At 38.0% G+C, this 22,981-nt stretch overlaps 1 protein-coding gene across 7 annotated transcripts in view; it reads right to left on the bottom strand.

Moving 5' to 3' along the window:
* Positions 1-22,142, bottom strand: part of FBXO34 (F-box protein 34) — a 66,087-nt gene extending 43,945 nt beyond the window's left edge. For 3 of the 7 annotated variants that reach the window (XR_005123758.2, XM_054690619.1, XM_037503391.1), the window contains exon 1: positions 21,986-22,074. The gene's annotated coding sequence lies outside the window, so the exon portion shown is untranslated. Of the gene's footprint in view, positions 1-21,219; positions 21,373-21,985 lie in introns of those variants that run through there. The other 4 variants (XM_054690615.1, XM_054690618.1, XM_054690628.1 and 1 more) reach the window with 2 other exon arrangements.
* Positions 22,143-22,981: the final 839 nt, after the last annotated feature.

Genomic DNA, 22,981 nt, shown 5'->3' with positions numbered 1-22,981 from the left:
GACTCTGTTTTTCTCTTGCCATTTGTGGAAGCTGCCAATTTGAGATATTCTATTTTGTTGTTTTTGTTTTGCAACTAACTGACTTATGTATAAAAGAAAAGTCTTACAAAAATATATAACTTAAAATTCAAAATAAAATGGCAGGTAAACATGGGAAAGCGTACTGAAGTACAGAAACTTCCTTGAAAGGTTCTACCCCACCCCCTAAAGACTTAAGATTAGTATTCAATTAGTACTAATTAGTACTCAAATTTATATATTCTGAAAGATATTTTCATGGATAGGGGCTAGTGTTTCAAGTATTAAACAATCTGCTATCCCCAACATTAAAAGTACAGCACTCAATGCTGGCAGGTTTTTAAAAGTTTTTAATGACAAAATGAGGTTACCATAGTAAAAACTAAAATCACAAGCATAAACATAGACCTAGAGTCAATTTCATTAAAAATGAGACATATACTAATTCATATTAAACAATTTTATCACTTTAGCAGCAGACATGTCATCGTAACTAAGCAATAAATTCTTACAAGGCATCAGTTAACTTTATTTCTGATGTAAAATCCTAAATTTGTTTAATATATACAAATACAAACACGTTTTTAATAAACATGTTACTGAGGCTTTCTTAAGTCAACATTAAATCAACTTTTAAAAATAGTTAAATGAGATATTCCCCTCCATGATTTTTTATTAATTTATTAACTCAACAGTTATTTAATAAACACAAGTCACCAATTAAGTGATGTTGGTTTCTGTTGTGACTATATTCACAAATTGGTCTAGCATTGTAGTCTAGCATTGTAGTCTAAAAAGGATAGCAATGTACATACATTTGACTAATGCACTAGTTTATACTTCTTATATTAAAATTATAATATCTACTAAGAAACAAAATCACTTATCAAAATGCCAATTCTCTCTCCTCAAGTCTATATAATTTTATAGTGACAAAACCTATATTATTATTGAAGGAAAGTGACAGAGATTAAATTTAATATATCAAAGTCTTCATTTCAGATGCTACCCTAACTCCCAATCTAGTATTACAGAAGGGGTAACAAAATCTCTATTAGAAAATGCCTCAAATCCTTTTTACTGATGGAAATTATCAGAATATAGGTTCTGTCTTTCACTACCTACTATAGGGGTGGTATCAGAGGCCCAGGAAGTGGCATGAAACTTTTGTTTATCACAAGGAAACACAGAAGTTTTTAGAAACATGGGACTTTCTCTTTGCTTTACTTAAGAATCAGTGTTGGAGAACAGAATCATAAACAAACAAAAGCCTCCAAGTCTAACATTAAACACTCAACTAAAAAGCCCAATTTTGTAAAGCTGAACAGACAAGTTCTAAAAATTTAGGAGGGCAATCATAATAAACACACTAAAAGTCTCTTATACCTAATCTGTCTATTAATTCAATTGGCAACACCATAAAATGTAATACTTCAGTTCCTAACTTAAAAACTAAAAAGTGTTTCAAGATAGGTGTTAAATCCTTCAAATATTTAATAATATCTTTTGATAATAGCTCCTTCACGTCTGTCTTTTCAAAATCACTAACAATTATTATTATTACCTAGTATTTGCCAAGCCTTAAATTAGGCCCAAAGGACAAATGAATAAGACAAACACCATCCCAGCCCTCCTATAGTGCTGACAGTCCAACAAGGAAGCCAGGAAAACAGTTACATAACATGTAAGAGCGAAACAAAATTTCTAGAAGGAACAAAGGCATAAATCTTCCTAACATTGGATTAGGCAACAATTTCTTAGATATGACACCAAAAAGTACAAGCAATGGAAGAAAAATAGATCCCACCAAAATTAAAAAATCAACTGTAAGCATCAAGAAAGTGAAAAATACCTCTTCCAAGAATGGGAGAAAACACTGCAAATCATTTCTCTGATAAGGAATCTGTACCTAAACTATGTAATGAACTCTTGTAAGTAAGTAATAAATATATAACCCCATTAAAAAATGGGAAAAAGAGCTGAATATACAATTCTCTGAAGATATACTAATGGGTTATTAATGAATACATGAAAAGATGCTCAACATCATTAACCACGAAGGAAATGCAAATCAAAAGCACAATGAACTATCACTACACACATAAGGATGGTTTTGAGCTATCACTATATACATAAGGATGGCGACAATAAAAAAGATAACAAACGTCAGCAAGAATAGAGATAAATTGAAATTCTCATACACTGGTGTTCAATGTGTAGCTGCTTTGGAAAACAGTTTGGCAGTTCCCCAAAAAAACGGTAGACCTACTGTTAGCATATGATCCAGCAATTCCATTCCTAGGTATGTACTCAAGAGAAATGAAAATGTCCACACAAAAACTTATACAGGAATGATCATAACAGCAATATTAATAACAGCCAAAGAGTGGAAGCAACATAAGTGTACATCAACTGATGCATGAATAAAAAAAGGAATACTATTCAGTCATAAACAGGAATGAAGTACTGATACATGATACAACATGGATGTGCCTTTAAAACACACTAAGTGAAAGAAGTCAGACACACGAGACCACATAATGTGTCACTCCGTTTATATAAAATGATCAGAACAATCAGAGACAGAACACAGACTTAACGACTGCCAGTAACTACAAAAGGTGGAGAAATGTGGAGTGACAGCATTTTGGTATCTTCATGATAGCAAGTGGTATTCTTAGGACTTGAAATGCACTAAACTGCTATGTTATGTTAAGTGCTATAGCACTGAACTGATTTGTGAACTATAATTCAACAAAGACAATACTTTAAAAAATGTTTACAAAGCTCTATGAAGTAGTACAGGTAATTAAGGAACCATAAAAGGAACCTTAATCTAGTCTGGAGAATCGGATGAGAATTAAGTGAAAACCTAAATGCAAAACTACTTGTAGAGAATTCAAGAATGAATGGAGTAAGTGACAAGGGGGGAAGAGAGAGTAGTGCATAGCTTACATTTGTCAGACCTTTACCTATGTGCCAGCTACTGATTATTCTAAATCCTTAAATATATTATTATATTGGCTGCATTTTATAAAGAAATGGGCATAGTAAAGTATCTTGTTCAAGGTCACAGCAAGTGGCGCTATCATGACTTAAACCAAAGCACACTGGTCCCAGAGTCCCACACACTTGACCAGTTTACCCACCTTTCCTGTAAATTGCCTATATAGTTTTATATATTCAGTACTGTACAGTAACAAATACATTATACATTTGTACATAAGTTTCTTTGAGCACCAGATGAAATACTTAGGTTTGGAGACCGTATTTTATAACAGTTATAATTTAACCTTTAAACTTTGGCTTCACTCTCAACAAGGCAAGATGATCACGTAGGAGCTCTGAGAACTGAAACTTCCTGAAAGATACCTTCCCTGCCTCACAATTTAGAGCGCACTTACTCATTATTAAATTACCAATATTTCATTTGATGTATGTAACTAAGTATATACCCTGAACCAATACAGTGGAATGTGTTTAAATTTACTAATATTTGTGTAAGGAAGTGGATCAACTTAGGTTTCTAGCATGGACAATGATGCTTTTCACTTTTTATTAAGCTGGGAAAAGACAGTTGGGATACGACTTTTGTGTTCAGCTTTGAACAAGATGAGCTGGAGGAAATATAAGGCTCCAAAGTCAAAATGGTAATAGCCAGTTAGATCTTGTGTACCTGGTCCTCAGAAAAACTGATAATCCAGTGAAATGTATGACTCCTTAAAATGCACTAAAATTTTACTGGCAACATATCTGAGCACCCACCATACACCTGGCATATCTGTCCACTATTAACCCGACCCTATCTTCTCCCTTGGCTTCTGAAGTATCACTTATTCCCTTACTGCTGTTTCTTATCTGAACACTTAAACATCTCCATTCTCTTCTTCCTCGCCTTCCATCACTCAAAACATTTCATGATTCATCAGGACTCTGAGATTTCTCTTCATCATGAAAACTCTCCCAAGGCAATTCCACCTAATCCCATAACTTTGAGTACCATCCTCTACATCTCATCTCTAATACTAACTGCTGCTGAGCTTCCGGTCCTATTTCCAATACACAGTTTCACCATTCATACACTAAACCTTTCCATATTTTCCCTTCAAAAAGGACAACCATTCACCCAGAAGCCCAAGCCAGAAATCTGTGACTCACCCTCGAGCAACTGTTATCTACCTTATCTGCATAAGAACCTACCAGGTAGTTAAAAAAAAAAAAAAAAAAGTTTAATAATCCTGTGCTATATCTCTAACACATGCATACAAAATGCTTAGTAAAAATGTCATATGCACTCAATAAAAGAGAGCTTATCTTTATAAATATGTTAAATTTTTGCCAAAACAAATCTTCCGAGGCCTTTTCTTAAGTTTTGATCAGAATCAACACTTTCATAATGCCATTTTAAAAAAGGGGGGGGGGAAGAAAAAAGTTTTTAAGTCCCTCCAAGATAAACTTAAAAATTCAAATTCTTATTCATACATTTCCCAAATATCACTTGGTATAGATCTGTATAGTTGATATCAAAGGAAACAGCAAAGTTATTAAATATATCATGAATTATGGATTCTAGTTGAAATTTGGCCTATTGATACTGACAACACAAACCAGTAAGTGAAGTCTATTGTTCACAGGGTCATTCAGAGACACTGGTGAGTCATAAATGGAAAAAAAAGACACCAATATATTCAAACAAGGTAATAGGAGACACCTATGCAATACAATGTAACTTAAAAATGTCTGCAAATGAGACATTCAACTTTCTGCATTGACATTCTGCAGTGACATTCTGCAGTGACAAAGTATCTCTGCATCTCTTCTTTTTGACACTATTTTGTATTCTGAATGTTTTTAAAGAGAATGATGAAGACTTAAACAGCCACTATCTTCCAAAGTATAATGCTTTGTCAGTGCCCCCTGCCCAGTGACGTTAGCCTATGTCTACTTTTTCTTGAGGAGATATGCCACAATGGGTAATGGTGAGTTAAGTTCATTTAACGCTATAAAACCCTGCCATTTTCACCAATGACAAATTACACACAATTGCATCTCAGCTTTCTGGCTAAGATTAAGTATAAATTGAATACAATAGGATATATTCCAATATCAGAAAAACAAAGAATAAAGTACCAAAAATTGAGACTGGAGTAAAAGGTTGATTTTATTTTGGCTGCTGTTAGCTTTACCTGAACAAGATAGTAGTATATTTGTGTTACAAATGAATGAAACTATATATTTTAAAATAAAAGGGAAATGGTGATATGCAAAATCCCATAAAGTTTTTGGTATAATGCAAGTGCCAGGGATGCCAGATCCAGTCTAAAAGGCTAGGATGGGCTTTCAGTGTGAGGCAGGCTGAACAGTCTGTGCCACTTCATCAGGACAGGTTATGGAACAGTTGATTAGAACATGTGAATCATGCTTTGTGTACCCATAGTCCACTATTTCTTATCCCTCTCAGGTCACTGTTCAGGATATACAACATTTCAAAAGATCTGCATTAGATAATTTCTTGGAGCACAGGAAGAATAAAATTGGAGTATTGGGAAAATAAAGAAACAGAGGCAGGAACCATGGGGAGCTAAGACCAAGCAAGTAGATTAGCTAAAAGATATAGATGCAGATGTGGCAGCAAGGAAGACAAGTTGGTTGCAAAGTCACACACATACAGCCTATTGAAAAGTAGAGTAGCAATTTCTGACACCTTAAGTGGTAGATTCTTTTATAAGACCTCAAAACAGTTTACTGGTATTCTCAACTAAGATTTTCAGTTTGACTAGCAGGACATAAAATGGGGATGACTCAGAATTTATTTTTCAACTAGAATCAGACATTTGGACCTGAGATAATGATTATCTGTTAATTTGCTTCCGCTTGTGGAGAAGTGTGTGTAATGGTAGGCTACTTAACAGAATGGAAAATTTGGATGCTCTTGCTCACATCAAGTGTTTCTGTACTTACTATCTTGTTTGGGGGAAAGTATAGGGCTACAGGAATTTTCTTAAGAGCTAAAAAAAGCTTCAAAAAGTAATTTGCATTAAAAATCAGAATTTCCTATTTAAAATTTGAAAATTAAAAGTATTCTATGTGTGGGCCTCCCCAGTGGCGCAGCAGTTGAGCACTGGGTTGTGAAGCTGCCAGCAGCCTCTGCACCGCCGATTCGATCCCGATCCCCGGCTGCTCCCCGGCCACCGGAGGAGGGTCCCACATGGCGCGCAGACCTCTCCTGCAGCCCGCTGCTCCCCTCAGCAGTGTACTTCAGTCCTTCTGCCTGCTCTGCACCCCACTCTGGCACTGGTGAATTCTCTCACCCTCCTGCACTTCTGATTGTACCCAGTGCTTGTATAAATAAATAAATAAATCTTTAAAATATATATATATATATTCTATGTGATACATGGGATGATTTTTCCATTAGTATTTCATAGAAATTATAGGGAAATTTTTCTCTTAAAAGTTTAGAACAGCAAAACCTACCCACTGATTGCTACCTTCTACTCCACTAAATTATACTTCCTATACACCATATTAGTAACTTTTCCCTTCCAACTGAATCTAATTTTGGGGGAAGACAGAGGAACAGTATATGAATTCTGCCCCAAAATAAGTTAGTTATTCTTGAGCTAAAGGAAGTCAAAGTAATACAAGATTTAGTTAAAAGCCAGTTCTCCTCCCTTGAAAATACATTTTACTTACACTAGCATTGGCTAACTTTTAACATTACTTCTTCATCACAGTGGCCTCATTCAATCTAAATAAGTCAAGGGAAACTGGAGCAAATAAAAGATAACAGCCTCTTTGTGGCATTATAGTTCTACTAAGTTATTCCTGATTTCTTTTTCGCTTCTAGTTGTTCTTCACTAGGAAGGCACTTTCTGTGGTGAAATTTTTATACAGGTCACACTGCAAGGGTCTGAATTCCAGCTCCAATACATTGTTTAGGCAAGCTTCGTAACCTCTAAGACTATTTTTTTTGCATGTAAAAATCAGAACACTTTTCTCACAGGATTATTATAAAATTTTAAGGATAAAGGGGGAGAAGGAATGAATTAATATTGTTACGCTCACTTTATGGAAAGGAACTTCCATTAGAGATGTTCCATGTGCACATAGTGGAACATAATCAGACACGGAGCTAGTCATGAACTAAACCAGCACTGATGGCTCTGAGAAGCAATTCCATCAAAAAGATGCTCAATGCTTGAAGCAGGCAATATATTTCTGTAAACCAAAATTTATTTCCCTTTTCCACCAAGAGACTACAGAGACCTTAAAAGCACAGCTTTTCTTACCTTGGTATCATTATGGAACACAGATGGTTAACAAAAGCAACATTTTTTTTTTTTAAACAAAAAGACTTAAATATAAAATTTTTAAATGTAAATGATTTTATAACTTTCTCACGTTATATCTGTTCTTACCTTGACCCATTCAATTAATGCTGAGCACTTATGCAGGAGGCATTAGAATAAATGGATGAAATAGTCAAAACTTCAAAAGGAACTAACATTCTGGTAGTAAGAGAGAAATGAATAATAATCACAGTAAGTGAAATACATGGTATAGGTTTCCAGTCAATAACTGCTATGGGGTAAAAATAGACTATGCAGACTATGGTATAGGAACTTGGAAACGCAGAGGGAGAGGTAAAGATGTCATGTTAACCAGGGTGGTCAGCATAGGTTTCCTTGAGAAGGTTATATATAAGAGAAGATTCAAAGGATGTGAGGAAGACCAACACAAAGATTTACCTAAAAGAATAGTGTTGTTCCACGTCTGGGGAACAGTCAATCAAGTCCTAAGGCAAAGGCAAACACAGCCTATCTGATTCATAACAATACTACTAACAAATAGCAAAGTTGTCAGCTATTGTTAGTATCTAAAAATATCTCCCTCTTCCCCCAAAAAAATGTACCAATAAAGCCAAAAAAAAAAAAAATCTGTACATATTCATTCAAAAAAACATGTATACCAAACACCATGTTGAGACACCACTTGCCATGTTAGGAACATGACAGGCACTAGAGTCTATTCTAAAGAAGGGGCCTAAGGTTGACTACAAAGTATTTGTTCCCTGCTTCAGGTTTATTTGTACAAATAGCAGAAGAAGACATCAGCGCCCAGCAGACAACAGCCCAGGGGTCCCACAGGTCCTTCTCCCCTAATGTGGGCAAACAGCGTTCTCTATTCTGGAGCTTTGACTATTTCTGGGCCTGGACACCTTTGACAGCCTGCACACCTTTGGGAATCTTTGCTGTATCTGCATCCTTAGCCTGGGTTTGAGCCTTGTTCTTTGGCCAGGAGAGCCTGAGACATTTGTCGATAAGGACAGGCTCATGTTTCCCAAGCAAGGGTGAGTGAGAGATGTTGACAAGTTGACTAAGCTTGCAGCTGTGCCTTTTGGGATGTTAGCCTTGAGCTTCTTGGGCTTTACAAGAGTCTTGATAGGCTCAGAATGTGCACTCATGGCCTTGGCATTATTGGCCTGCATCTTCTTATTGTGCTTCTTGGCAAAGCACATGTTTCTTAGGAACCCTCTTATGAAATTCCTATCTAGTATCGTGATCGGGGTTTCCTGATGACATTTCTGTGCCATTTTCAGAACTGGTTGTGCATAGTGTGGTTCTTGGACTTGACCATGGCTGCGCTGAAGTCCATGGCTTCCCAGGTGACTTGAGCCAAAAGAATACAAAGCAATTTTTTGCTTATGTATAAATTATGTGTTTTTCTTGCTCTTTAGCTTATTGAAAATTGCTTTTCTAAAAAAAACAGACTTACAGAAATTTCACCTCCAAATAGGATGATACTGTACTAAAAGTATCTCAAAGTCTCTACCTTCAGATCACAGTGATCACCTCTTAAGTCTCTTTACCTAAAGAGATAATTTCAAAAGTATGAACAATGTCAATATTGATGTCTTCTCCTTCCCACCCCTAAAGGGCCAAAACATCACTTGTCATTGGGAGTCTAATAATTTTTTTTACCACTTTTCCAAGATTCACTTGAATTAGAGGGAAAAATACATGATTAATATTACCAAGAACAAGGTGCTATGTTGTCCTCTGGCAGCCAACTAAGGGCCCCCATTCTTCAGAACATCATGAAGTATATCCTCTTTTATGCTATGTACTCCTTCAAAAGAAAGAATAGTTCACAATACCACCTGGTTGCACAGAACATTACTATGACTTTTCTTCTCAAGTCTGACCCAAAAGCTTGTATTTATAAACTTAAAAAAAAAAATTATTATTCTATAAAAATCTAATTTCAGAGATTATTTTTAGATAACTTATTTGAAGACTTAGCAATCAGATAATCAAAGGTTAGAAAGTTGAGAACCACAAGCAAGAAATACTGTATGAAAAGGAACTAAATGGAATATACTAGTTGATTACTTTCTTTTCTCCAGTTAGGTTAAAAGGAAGATTAAGCTTACTTGAAAACATGTTTCTACATAGTAAGCAATGTACATGTGAAAAAGAAAAAAGAATTAACACATTCTAAACTTATACCCTACTCTACTTTTTTAAAAAAGATTTATTTATGCATACAAGAATTGGGGTACAGGCCAGAGGTGCGGGAGTTGAGACAATTCACCAGAGACAGAGCGGGGAGCAGAACAGGCAGACTGATTCAAATACACTGCTGAGGGGAGCAGAGGGCGAGACAGGAGAGGTCTGCTGCACCATGTGGGTCACCTCCCTGGCCAGGGATTGTTGCAGATAGCTTCACAGCGCTGATGCTCAACCCCTTGTGCCACCAGGGAGGCCCCCATAATCTACTTTTTAAGAGAGTAACTTCCAAATAACGTATTAGTAAGCCTTTTTGTCAATATTTATAGGTAGAAGTTACAGACAGGGTTTCTCTTTCAATTGTAACATTCAGTGTCCTCTTAAGATTTTTTTCCCTAATAAAATGAAAACAAACTAGAACACTCTTCACCCAGTTAGCATTACATTAGCTGGCTATGTACTCCATATTTTCAAGGCGCACTTGAAAAGTACTTACACTAGTTAGAACTACTTTCTCCCTAAATGTCCTATCAGAACTAACCTCTGTCATTGTTTTTTTATTATTATTATTAATTTATTTATTTATACAAGCACCGGATACAGTCAGAAGAGCGGGAGGGTGAGAGAACCCACCAGAGTGGGGAACAGAACAGGCAGACCGACGAAATACACTGCTGAGGGGAGCAGCGGGCAGCAGGAGAGGTCTGCGCGCCATGTGGGACCCTCACCAAATTAGGAAACATAAAAACCATGTCAGCAAGGATATAAAAACTCTGACCCAGCAATTATACTCTGGTAATGTATCCCACAATATGATCTATGAACAATGTTGTTGTTTCCAATAGAAAAAGATAATAAAGATAGTAAAGATTCCATTTCTCATGGGAGAAAGGAACTGTGGTGATGGATCACAGGCGCCATGTTAGTGGGAGAACTATAGGGAGGGACTACAGCAAAGGAGAAAAATCATATATACTGTCCAAAAATTAACAAAAATGTAAGAAAATAATTTAAGACTCCACATCGCAACCTCCCTTGCATTTCATGACACACTAAGTTCTCACTAACAAAACATAATTTGAAGTGTTGTGAAGTGGCAGCTTCTAGAGACCTTTGCTCCTTCTTGCTGTCACTTGAAATAGGTTGCAATAACTAGAGATTCCACAGGTCAATGAGGATGCTGGCAAATATAGGGTGGAGTAGCAATGGAAAGAACCCAGACAATCAGAAAAGGGGTGGGGAGGATGAAGATAAGCTAGACAGCTCTCTCTGAACTGCATAGATATATACAATTGTCAGAACTCACAGAACTGCCCACTAGTATTTGTGCATTTTACTCTATTCATTAAGCCTCAAAAGAAAACAAGAAAAAGAGCAACACCATGAAGGCTATATCATCCTTAGACCACCTATCTGAACAAAAATGAGATTTTGTTTCTTTTTTTTTTTTTTTAAGATTTATTTATTTATACAAGCACTGGGTACAGTCAGAAGCGCGGGAGGGTGAAAGAATTCACCAGAGCCAGAGTGGGGAGCAGAGCAGGCAGAAGGACCAAAGTACACTGCTGAGGGGAGCAGCAGGTGGCAGGAGAGGTCTGCACGCCATGTGGAACCCTCCTCCGGTGGCCGGGGAGCAGCCGGGGATCGAACCGGCGCTGCAGAGGCTGTGGGCAGCTTCGCAACCCAGCACTCAATCACTGCGCCACCGGGGAGGCCCAGAGATTTTGTTTCTTAACACATGTTAGTGTAGGTGTTCTATCACTGATACACTCTACATATACCAATATGTAAAGAATGACAAAATCAAGTGGAAAAGGTAAGACAACATTATGATGCAGAACATGCTATCTGTTTTTTGAAGAGACAGAGAAAATAGCATGCCAAAACAACATATAAGAATCTAAGAACACTGTTTGCCTCCAGTGATACAGAGTGTGTGCAAAGGACAGGAGAGAAAAAAAATTCACTTTTTGCATTTTTTTTATTTTGAAACATGTGAACATACTACCTATTCAAAAAATAAATTTCTTTAATCCAATTAAATATTCCATTTATTTGAAAAGTTTTTCAGTATAGACAGACTTTAATGATTTGAAGACTTACACTGACTTTAGTTTCAAGAGATCCCATATTGAATAATCACCAAAGAATAAAAGAAAACTGGAAGGGGAAAAAAGAGAAGTGCACTGAGAACATTCTTTCAAGAGAAAAAGACAAGAAAATATTTTAACCAAGAGGAAAAAAAAGCAGCACTGGGGTCATTCTACTGCTGGAAACATACTATATATCTTTTAATTTCTCATTATCTGCTTTTAGAGAAGAACAAGCAAAAGCAGTTAGCTAAATCAAAGAAGTTAACAAGGTTTTTTCTCTGATTAGCTGAAGGGATCATACAAAAGACTCTTTCATGCTAAGGAATATAGATTCCTAAGTTACAAATAGTAACATGAAAGTGTGTGAATCAATTAGAAATTGAAATAAAATTAGGATTTCTGAAAAATTTTCAATTGCCCTTAGAAGGTTCTTTTTCCCCTCAATACTGTTTTATAAATATGCATCTATACTCCATAACTCTTTTTCATGGTACAAAAATCTAACTACCTTTAAACAGATATTAACTTCGTGTCATTAGCCCAAGTCTTGGCGCTCACAAACATTTTGTGATTAGTGTAGATAATTTATAATCCACTTTCCCATACTTATTTCTATGTAATGATTACAATCAAATTGTATAAAATACAAAAATATTTATTTACTTTAGAAATATCCATATATTTTGGATTTCCATTTTTAAAAGGTAACAATAAGCAAGCCCTATTACTTGCCAATTCTGTATCACAGGGTAGAGGCTGCCTGCCATCGACTGATCCATCCTAATTACCACATCTCAAGTGATATAAATACATTTACATCCTCTGGCTGATAGTAGTACAAACATCAAATTGTTTCTAATGGGTGTGAAAATTAATATAAATGAGGTCAGAAGATTGTGTAAGACTTCTCATGCATGTGCAATTAACACACGAAGGAACAAATGGAAGTGATACTGCTTGCTGCCCCCGAGGGAGAAAGGAGGAGATTCCTTCTTATCCAGCAACAGCTCATGAGAATGCTATAGCCCAGCAAATGCTAAGTCACTACAATTCAAACTTCAGATTTCTCCAACGAACATTTTGGATACTGCAGTCCCTCTAAAACCTATGTAAAAGCATTTCTTCTTTTGTGATAGGGAAGTATCCCTTAAAAGGCTGGGAAATCCATGAAATATTCATAAAGGAACAATTAATTACTGAAATAATTTTGTAACTCTTCATTCTCTACTACACAGGGCAATAAAATTCAAGCAGGACAGAGTCAGTAGCTTGGAAAATAAAGCAAGATAACTACAGTGAGAATCAGGTAACTTTTGATAATATTTTAGGTAACTAAGAAGTTGTAATATAAAGGACTAAATCTTCAGGTCAAATAATGGAGAAAAAGAATTCATTTTTTAAATTCAGAAATAAAACATAGTTTAAGTTCACTTAAATGTCAAGACCATCAAATTTTTAAAAATCAGTAGTTCTAAAATGTTTTATATGGTAAAACAATGGTGTAGTCTTAAAAATACATGCACTCAAAATGTAACATTTTAATGTGAAGAAACATTAGAATCTCCTGCCAGTTAATAAAACCAAAACATGAAATTTTCAGGAAAGTGTTTATTTGCATTTTAATAATCTTATGAATGATAATTACCAAAAATGGGGGCGGAGGGATGCACAAAGCGTTAAACAAGACAAAAGAATAATTCTTTTTTTTTTTTTTTTAAGAGTTTTTTTTTTTTTTAATAGAGGCATGTTTTATTTATTTATTTGTTTGTTTGTTTGTTTGTTTTTGTTTATACATGCACTGGGTACAGTCAGAAGCGCGGGAGGGTGAGAGAATTCACCAGAGCCAGAGCGGGGAGCAGAGCAGGCAGAAGGACCAAAGTACACTGCTGAGGGGAGCAGCGGGCTGCAGGAGAGGTCTGCGCGCCATGTGGGACCCTCCTCCGGTGGCCGGGGAGCAGCCGGGGATCGAACCGGCGCCGCAGAGGCCGCGGGCAGCCTCGCAACCCAGCGCTCAACCGCTGCGCCACTGGGGAGGCCCCAAAAGAATAATTCTTAAGGATGCTACTTGCTAAATAATAAATACAAGATCTCAAAAATCTTCTAGAAGTAATACACTTAGCATCATGTCTGGTATATCTACAAATTCTTAATTTTTTTCAAGTAAATCACTGATAAACAGGTCCTGAAATTCCACAAGTAAAAAATGTTGGCACATAACTTTTATCAAGTTTAACCATACAACATGTTCAAAAAAAAACCACTCTGGCAAGGAAAATATCAAATAAAAAACAGAATTCCTACCTAAAGCAACAGCTATATGACCTTCTTATGATTAATTTCAGGTTCCAATTTCATAGTCCTCTTTGCAGTATTCCCAAATGAGCTCAAATATGATGATGGTAGAACTCTTCATTTATCCAGAAAACTTCCTGAAGCAGAGGAACTTATCCTCTAGGACTAAAGTGACTGGTGCATATAAAGTATGGGAAAACCTCCAGAGAATAATCCTGATGACTGAACTTGAAATAAAATCTCTTGTCCTACTTTGGAAACAAGTTTGCCTCTCCTAGTTCCTAGACAATACAGTAAATGTGCCTTTCGACTTCCTTATCAAACTCAAATTTCATCTTCAGAAACTCCAGCTAATCAATACTTACTGTATTTCCAAGAATGATTTTACAGCTCCAAACAGATACTTTATCAACATTAAACAGTTCACTTTTCAAGAAATTAACACTTTAATACAAAGCCTTACAACGGAATCTGCTGGAAGGTGCCTAAGTTGAAAAAAGATTTTTTTCAAAAACATTTAAAGCTACAAATTTAAACAGCCCAGAATGTCCTTAAAGATAAGGACTTCAATTATGCATCTACAATCTGGTAACATAAATTTAGAAATTAGTGGCAGGTTAAAAGTAATATTCAGGAAACAATTAGCAATAAACAGTTTATAATGAAGTGCTAAAGTGTTAAGTGGTTACTCAATAGCCAGGGCAGGAGTTCAGGTAACAAAAATTGCAGAGGTACTGGAGAGTCCAATAAGTTTTATGGGGAAAGACTTCTTATAATGATTGTATCTGGAGACATGGAAAGGGGAGGCCACACTAAAGAAACTGTGCAATCAAGCACCAAGTTTGTTGCAGGCAGTCACAGGAAAAGGCGGGAAAGGATGGGACCATTACAGAAAGTCCTAAAAGCTACCCTTTCAAAGGTGATGCCACAGAAACCTAGTGCAAGAGAGTAACATCTCAATGGTATTTTTGTACAATAAAGCTGTCAACTGTGTACAAAAAGATTAATGGCAGCAAATAATGGGTCTGTGAAAATTACCCAAGGGACAATAGAAATTTAAACTCAGGAGGATCAATTTGAGTTTGATAGAGCTTCAACAGAAGCCACTAGCCACTTGTGACTTGAACACCAGAAGTATCAGTAGCCTGAAATGAAATTATTTAAATATAAAATACACACTGAATTTCAAACTTTGTAAGAAAATAAGAATGTAAGCTATTCCAATAATTTTTATGTTACATGGGTTACATGTAGAAATCATGTTTGAGATACACTTTCTTAAGCATTATTAAAAGTATTAAAATTATTTTCAGCTGCTGCTTTTAACTTTTTTAATGTAGCTAACTAGAATATTTTAAGTTACATGCGGCTTATAATACAATTCTATTGGACAGCAATACTTTATAGTTATCTCACTTTTCTGACCTTCCCACTTCCATGATTTAAAATATTGTTAACATGTGCTCATATTTATAAACTTTATATATATCCACGTGCCACTGTACTATTTTTACATACAGTATAATACATACACAAAAATAAAAACCGAAAGAATGAGAAAAACGGGAGCTCTAGGCTCTAGTACTTTTCTTTTTTATTGTCCAAAAGAATATTCCACACACTCCAAATTGGAGATCCACTATGTTAGAAGAGACTGATCAGAAAAAGGCATTCAAATGAAAGGTTCACTAAAATTTGATGACTGGTTGACTTCAGAGTTTCTGGACCCAATTTCCAATTGGAGGAAAGGGTTCCACACACACAAATAATTCTCCAGACAGCTGAGTGCCCTACAAATGAACTCAATTCTGACAACATCTACCAGGAGACAGCATCAGGTTCCACAGGTTATGGATTCAGCCCTACAAGACTGACCTCTTCACTGATTCAGAAACCAATCAAAAGCCTAGACTAGCAACATTACTTCTAACTATAAATCTGAGGTTCCCATGACCCACATTCCTTGGATTCAATTAATTTGCTAGAACAGGTCACAGAACTCAAAGAAACATTTTACTAGATTATCAGTATGCTATAAAAGGATAAAACTCAGGGACAGTCAGATGGAAGAGATACCCAGGGCAAGGAATATGGGAAAAGCATGGCGCCTTCATATACCTGTCCACCTTCCCCACACCTCTCCATGTTCGCAAGCTCTCCAAACACCATCCTTTTTGGGGGTTTTATGGAGGCTTCAATACATAGTCACAGCTCATTAACCACTGGCCATAGCAATTACCAGCCCCTTTCTCCTCCCTGAAGGTCAATGTATAGGAATGAAAGTTCCAATCCTCCAAACACAAGGTTGGCTCCAAAGGCAACCAGTCCTAACCTGACATGCTATAAAAAGTCACCTCGTAAGTCACCACATAACAAGACACTTTTTAGCTCTAATACTTAGGAATACCACCACCCTCCTGCCTCCCCACCCTATGTTTTAAGAGTTGTGTCAGAAATAGGACGAAGAACAATATACACTTATTATAAATCAAAATATCACACTATGGGAGTAAAAGGAGAGAGGCTGGATTAAGGATGATATAAACGACATAATGGTTTTTAAACTCAGAGGCGCCACTCCATCTACTCCCACCAAAGGGTTTAGGTAGAGAATTCAGGATATCTATAAGTACAGATGATAAAAAAGTATTTTACATTTTACGTTCACTAACCTCCAATTGAAATTAAACTAGCTTGGGGTTGATGGCAGTAGCTTGCTAATTCAGTAACATTGTTGGTGGGGGCAGTAGCCCCCTTAGCAGGCAACATTCTGCACTTTCATTCTGGGGTCTGTTTCCAATAGCTCTGCTTATCTGTTCCTTCAGCCCACTCAAAGTTTATACATCTTTCTTCCTTAATAAATTTGTTCCATTTGCAACAAATACTGGGCACAAATGGTCCTGCTACAGAATAATGAACAATAAATGAAATACAAAGTAAACAGGGATAAACAAAAAGCATCCTATTTGCTGCCAGAAAATAAATTATCAATTTACACATACAGGTGTAGGCATTAGCTGGAAAGAATTATAAATGAAAAGCCCTAAAAACTAAAATCCAGATTACAAGGTGTATAACAAAAAGCTGAGAGTAGAGCTTTAGATAGTTTGGATCTGGAAGAAATAGAATTGCTAGCAAAGCTGAGATCAATAGAGGAGAGAACTCAGAAAATTAAAAGGTACTTTTGTACAATTAAATAACAAATATGACAAAGAGTATAAAAATTTAAAAGATATTTTTACTCCTCAAAAATTGCAATTGGGTACAGAACAATGTCCAAAATCCTTTCAAAATTGGGTCCCAATCACCCATGTCTGCAACTGTTCCTTTACACCAAGTCTTTTTTTTTTTAAGTCTTCTCTGAACCCTAAAATAAAGCAATTTAAGAATGACATATAGGAAGCTTTCTCTGACAATCTCAGTTGCCTTCTCTGAATTCATACAGTATTTATCTCTTCAGAAACAAACCAAATAATAAGCTTAAAGAAAGCAAGGATTCTGTTTTCATCTCTTTATATTCTGAATACCTAGCACAATATTACTCGAATGTGTTGGTAACAAAGTAGTTCCTCTGAACAGGTAGTTTTAGGAACCACAGAGTGGAAATAAGATTACAGGATATTAAAAAGTATAATAAATTGACTTGGAACGTGCACAAAGGTACTTCCTGTAATGACGGTAATGTTCTATACAATCACACCTCTTAATGACTGGGATATGTTCTGAGGATGTATCATTAGGCAATTCTGTCTTTGTGTGAATGAGTGTACACCTAGGCTTTTCCAGTTCATGTGCTACCTGTAGTTGACCAAAATGTCACATGCAGTGCATAACTGTGTATCTTGAAGGGGTTATGGGTTACACACACACACACACACACACACAGATGAATTTGTCCAGACTAAGGAAACAGTATACACAAGATTTGTACATTTTACTGTGTACAAATTTTACCTAAAAAACAAGTATGTAATTCATGACAGAAATGCTGAAAGTGTTTAGGGGTAAACAATGCTTACTATAAAGCACAATAAAAATATAAGATGGAATTAAGAATGCATAAAGGAAGAATAAGAGGGATGAATAAGCAAATATAGGACAACATGAATTACAGAATATGTGGTGGGTATTTATTCAATGTACAAACAATTCTTTCAACTTTTCTGTGATGAAATTTTTCATGATGTCAGGGGAAGAAAGCAGTGTAGAAATGAAGGTTGTGAGAGGTTCAGTACTTCTGAACCTGGTAGTTAAGAATTGATTTTAAAGGAAAATAAAAATGATATATGCATGCCTCTGAGAGCGATATGTCCAGATGGTCCCTCTTCTCTCGACCTCTAATTTTAGACTGCTTATACAGACTGGTCTTGAGCACTTGCCTCAAAGAAAGTACTTGCTCTACTAAGTTCCATTCATTCTAGGGCAATCCAAACCTGTGTAGTCTAGAACCTTTCATCTATGATGATTTATTTCCTATTTTTTTAAGCTGAGTTTCTAATAGCTAATTAAACTGACCTCCAGATGATACCTCTCACCAATCTGACATAACATCATTGATTCATCCTCTCGATCCAATTCTAGCATCTCAAACCCAAGCATCTCCATTGCAAGGGAAGGTTAAAATCAGTGGTCAAGGATGCTGTAGCAAGACAATTCATCTGTGTGTCACACAGTCTGTCACAAGCTCTGTACCTGACATAGAAGTACTCAAAATTTGTTGAATGAATGAAACCTGTGCATGACAATAAAAATCATATTTACATAGCACTAAGCTTTACATTTGTACCTACGCTGTGCTGGGCTAGGAAATGTGCGTGCTAGGATTCTTAGGTTTAATTTTGAAAATGGGACGATCTGGAGCCTCTTCTGTGGCGAGCTAATTAGAAGAAGGAATTGGAAATTAAAAGTTGATAAATTAACATAAGGAAGCATCTATACTTTTAACCATTAATATTTTCCTGGATATTACAATATGTTAATCAACTTCAACATACCACAAGCATGAATTAAAGAGGAGAAAAAGAATTATGCAAAGATAAGGATTGACAGGAATTCAATTTCCAGATGACCTAAATGCATTTGGATAATCTGCTCTTTTTTGTTGTTGTTGCTTCCAAAGGACTACAGATTATGCACTTGCTGAATTTTGCCTTTGTCACACATGACCTAACAAGGAAGGCATTCATTATACCACAGCAGCTTCCCTCAAGTATTTGGTTCTAAACAGCTGCAAATTTTGGAAAATAACACCAAGTGATGTCTCTACCAATTAATATGGTCTCTCCCCAACAAATATTAAAAAAGACTTATGTTTAGTAGAATGTCAACACTGTCCATATTAAACTGGCTGAATATAGTTAAGTTTAGAACATAAAGCAGAAAACCTGTGTAGGAACTTAAATGTTACCTTAACAGAATTGAGCCAATAAATACATTCTAAAGAATTTCTAAAATATAACTCATTCCTCATGATATTTGCTTAAATCTTTCAGAAATAAACACTAAGGACTGGTTGATTTAGCCTTTTCAAATGTAACTAAGATGATAAATATTTTAAAATAAAATTGATCTCAAATAAATTTCCATTTATAAGAAGTAAAAAGCTGACCCAAAACTGCAAGTAGCTGAAGAAAAGCATTCTGCCGAAAGTAGAAAACAAACTCTAAAATGTTTCAGAAGAGTTATGGTTGTTAAATAGCTATAAAAATATACACACAAACTGACTCCTTTATGACTGTCAGTGTTCCTCTGTCACATTAGAACACACTAAGATACTTTTTCTCCACGTAGTCATTTTTTAATGAGGATAAATAAAAATTCCTAGCTACTAAATAGAGGGGGAAATGCACTGCCAAGGAGGAGCTACTTTATTAACATCGTCCATATATCCTGAAATTTATATTCAGTTTTGACTTTCATTCCTTTCCACTTGCACTAGTGCACTAAATTTACAGTGTCATACAGGGTGCCCCAGAAAGGTTATCTGGAAAAAAACATGTGGAAGTATACAATTCCTTCAATTTCATTACATAACTTCTTGCCATGCTCCTTTCCTCTTAAAGATTACACCCTCAATATCAGCAGTCTCACACTTAATTTGGTAAACTAATCAGTCGTAAGGATCTAAAGTTCAAATTTTGTTGGTCACTCGACACTGTCACCATGAAAGTTCTGATTTCTTAAAATGAGACAGAATAACAATTTTCATTTGTACATAACAATGCTATCAAGTTTCCAAGGTATAGTGAGGATCAAAATGAGGTTAACAGTAAAGTCCTGATTTCTGAACTCCTAGTCAAATCTAATAATAAATGTTTGCCTTCATTTCTTGTATTCAGGGGCATAGCAGAACTTCCATCTACATGCTGATGCAAAATCCAGAGAGAATACCTTATCAATAACCTTCAAAACGCAAACGGTGAGCAGGAAGTATTAACACAACTCTGTAAGTCAAGGTCAGTGACAATGGATTCCTATCAAAGCTTCTGGAAGAAAACACTAAATTGAAATTACGTTTCAGTTTTAAGTCACCTACCTTTCCAACTAGACACTATTTAAATGATTATAGTGAGGAAGAAATTATTAGTGAGTCAAAGAATTAAGATGCTGGAATACCTGAAGACGGATCAGTAATGACAAATGATTAGATACACTTTAGCCTAATCTCTTTTGAAATCTTTGTAAGAAAAATATTCGTAGACGAGGCACTTTTGAAAAATTTTGTAGTTTCGTATTTGAAAGCACTATAAACAAAATTTCAGTTACCTGTCCAGGCACGCAGTCCTGGGATGTTGTTATATTGTTAAAGCTCAGTCTTAGTAAGAAAGCAAGAAAAAGGCTTGTTGCTGAGCTGTGCCCATAGGGAACCCTCAATTATCCATGGTAGCACGGGACAGGGACAACCTGGATAAATTACATCGTCGGGTAATTATTATTTAAGAAATACTGGATTAATTCAAACCTCCCCACCCCCTTGCAATAGAAAAGGCTCACATTAAGATCCGCCCTCTCTCTTCCTGGCCATTCTCTAAGCAAAATGACAACATGTAGACAGATGATCTCAAAACTGTCTAGCAAAAGAGAACGGCCAACTGAATCATCAGCACTCAAACTGGTTCCATTTTTTCCAGCAATCCCAATCAAACCAAACTTGCTTTAGTTCCCTGAATGGCGTTGAGGTGAAGCACCCAGGTCCCCTCCCCCGCCCCCCAACATCCTGATTTCCATTTCCCTGAATCAAACGTGCCCTGAATTGTATTAACAAGCCTGTTTACAATGAAGTTAAAGAACTTGACAACTATTACATGAAAATTGTAAAACGCTGATATCGAACAACTTTCGATTCAAATCCGCAGCGGCTTCGGGCGCTGCAGGGAAGACCGAACTTCCTTTTTTCTCCCCTGCGGGGTCCACCCGGTGCTTCCGCGCGCCCAGGTCCCCGCCGGGGCCTGCGGTGACATCACAGCCCCTCTCCTGGAAACCCCTGACGTCACAGACACGCGGACCCCCAGCACTATGACCTCACCGCGGGCTGGGGCCGAACCGCAGTCGACCTGCGCCAGCCCAGAAGCGAGGCCAGCCCCGAGCCCCTGCCCGGCCCGCTCCCCGCGGAAGGCTAAGGGCGGGCGCCGGCTCACCTGCGCCGGGGCAGGAACGGGCAGAGCGGCCGAGCCCGAGCGGGCGCGACCCCCGCCAAGGGCCCGATTGCCCCTCCCGCCGCGGGCCCCGACGGAGAGAGCGCGGGGCCGGTGCCCGCTCACGGCCTAGGCGTCATCTCCTCGGCGTCAGCCCGGACCCGGGACCCCGCGCCCGGCCCTCCGTGGCCCGCGGGGCGCTCCGAGCCCTGCGGGTGCGCGGGCGGAGGCGGCCGCAGGAGGCGGCGCGGGCCGGGGGGTCGCAACCCCAGACGCGCCCGGCGCGCCGCGAACCCTGGACCCGCGGGCGGCGCCCCCGCCCCCACCCGCCCGGCGCTCCAGGAGCGGCAGGAGGGGGCGGGGAGCGGCCACGGTGGCCGCCGCCGACCCCAGCCGCGCTGCCCTCACGCCCGGCCCGACCCCGGCCCCGACCCACCTGCGCTCCTGCCCCGGCCGGGGCCTAGCCCGGGGTTGCACACCCCGATGCGGCGGCAGCGGCGGGAGGCCTGGCTCGCTCCCCACCGCTGAGGCGGACCGAGCGCCCAGCGCGGCGCGGCGGAGCTCAACGCTCGCCCCAAACCCATTTGTTTGGCTAAGACGGCGTGACGTCACGCGCCGGCCCAATCGACGGTTGGCCAGGGGAGGGGCCGCGGAAACCAGCGGGTTGCAGCACCCCCTGTCGGCCGTTCTGCGGTACTGCGGGCGCTGGAGGCGGGCGGTGCGGGGACTTTAATAGGAGAACCGGCTGAAACATCTGCCGGCCCCCAAGTGGTGGACTTGTGAGAAAGCGCCAGACCTTCTGCCGAGGGAGGAATCGCACCCTCGGGCTAGAATGGTGGTCACGCCAGTGTTCATTGGATAGACAAGACAAGTTTGTTAATACTCGTCAGTTGACGTGGAGTTACGAATAGTGTTAAATACTGTTAGGTATCCTGGTAGGCTAGGGTTCCTGTTTTGGTTCTACTATTAGCTGGGAAGGCCGGACTGCAAATGAGAGTCCTCATTTGTGAAATGAAGGGTTGGAAGTCCCTTCTGTCTGTGGTTCTTTTCTATGCAAATCTTGGCAGGAATACCAACAAAAGGAGATCAACTTTGAGGTTGAAGCTAAGGGATTGTAAATGATGAATATAGAAGAGGTGTTTTTAATACTTGATTAATTTATTTGATGCTTTGAAATCAGAGGGCCAGAGAGACACCTTTTCCTACCCAGCCTTTAAAATAATTGCTTCCATTGTAAAAATGATTTTAACCACATCAGCAAACATGAGGATCTTAAAAAAAAATAAAATAAAATAAAATCCTTCACCCTAACACAACCAGTCTCAGCATTTGATGTATTTTTCTCTTAGGGTTTCTGTCCTATCATATTAATGTTACAGTTGTGATCTGTTTTTCATATTTGTATATAAGTTTCAAAAGCACTTTAACGATT

The sequence above is a fragment of the Talpa occidentalis genome, unplaced genomic scaffold (assembly GCF_014898055.3).
Source record: "Talpa occidentalis isolate TD23 unplaced genomic scaffold, MPIMG_talOcc4v2.1 talOcc4.11, whole genome shotgun sequence".
Taxonomy (NCBI): domain Eukaryota; kingdom Metazoa; phylum Chordata; class Mammalia; order Eulipotyphla; family Talpidae; genus Talpa; species Talpa occidentalis.
This window is presented reverse-complemented; position numbering and strand designations above follow the sequence as displayed.